This window comes from Mandrillus leucophaeus, unplaced genomic scaffold, assembly GCF_000951045.1.
Source record: "Mandrillus leucophaeus isolate KB7577 unplaced genomic scaffold, Mleu.le_1.0 Scaffold418, whole genome shotgun sequence".
Classification (NCBI taxonomy): domain Eukaryota; kingdom Metazoa; phylum Chordata; class Mammalia; order Primates; family Cercopithecidae; genus Mandrillus; species Mandrillus leucophaeus.
Genome location: NW_012104454.1, coordinates 1,320,506 through 1,321,903, shown reverse-complemented (window position 1 = coordinate 1,321,903; position 1,398 = coordinate 1,320,506).

Genomic DNA, 1,398 nt, shown 5'->3' with positions numbered 1-1,398 from the left:
CTTTTGGTTCCCAGACACTGCTGCTCTCCCCTCAGGGTCTTTCTACAGTCTAAGCTCCGTCCCCAACCCTGGAGATGGTTAACCAGGAGCTGGAAACTTCTGGCTGGAAACACCCATAGGGGGACCTCCCTGGAGGGGTTGGACAGCCAGATCCCTGAGCCCTGTCTCCAGCCTACATCCCTTCTGATTTCAGATTAGGAGCACGAATTTGCACAGACTCATGCAGAGAGCTGAGTTTACACAGACCTTCGCACAAGGACAGTCACACACAAACACAAAACCAGATACACTGTGACCAGAATCACCCTGGGTGGGAAAGGGTGACATGCTCCACTGTGAGGTGCCCTCCCATCACACATGTAACCACATCAAGAACATCCCATTCAATGGAGCACCAGACAGCTGCCTGGAGAGGGCAGGGAAGGTGTTTCAGAGCATCCAAGTGGCTGGAGGAGCAGGCGGGAGGGTGGGGTTGGTGGGGCCAGCCTGTGTACTTGAGTCTGGCGGGAGGGAATCCTTCCTCCCTCTTGGGCGGCCATCGTGGACCTCTCTAACTCAATTGCAAAAGCTCTCCCTCTCTTTCTCTCTCTCTCCCTCTCTCTCTCACTTTCTCTCTCTTTCTTTCTGTGTGTGACACACACACACACACACTCAACCTTAAAGTAAAGTGTAGTAAACTGAAATCAAGCCCATTTCAGTCTGCTCCTTGCCCAGGGCGCCAAGCCCTGACTCCCCTCTCAGCCCTGCCTCACTCCTGCCTCCCAGGCCACTCGCCTCCCAAACTGTGTCTCTGCCTGTCTTCCTTTCAGCAGACATTGGTAGCCCAGTGCCCACCCCAGGATATGGGTAAGGGGCTTTGTGAGAGTTTTCTGAGCCCCTCCCAACACCCCCGTGAGCCCCGTTATAAGACCAAGTGAGCCTGGAGACCTGACGATCGATATTCCTCAAAGATGAAGACGCTAATAACTTTATCCCCTCTTGTCCTCCAACTCTCGCCTGCATTAGCTCTGACCACAGGCCCCAGGCAGCTGGGACCTGCCATGGGCGGTCCTGGAGCTGAGTAACCCCTTCAGATCCAGGTGGGAAGCAGGAGGGTAGACTGTAAGGAAGGACATCCTGGCACTCAGGAACGGGAAGCCACAGGGATAAGGGATACAAAGCTTTGGACGCATGTTTCCCGCTCCCAGGTCCATACTCTTGGAGACCTGTCTCAGGGTCTATGAGGATTTGTGCCCTCAGAAGCACCCTTCAAGGGTACAAAGATCCCTGTCCAATCCCTGAGGGCTACCCAGAGGCGGTGAGCTGAGAGAGAAATTCTCACTAGAGAAAATCAGGGAGTAGGAGAAGAGTAAATGAGGGACACGGGGCAGGGGAGGCTGGAGGCTTTTCCTGCATCAG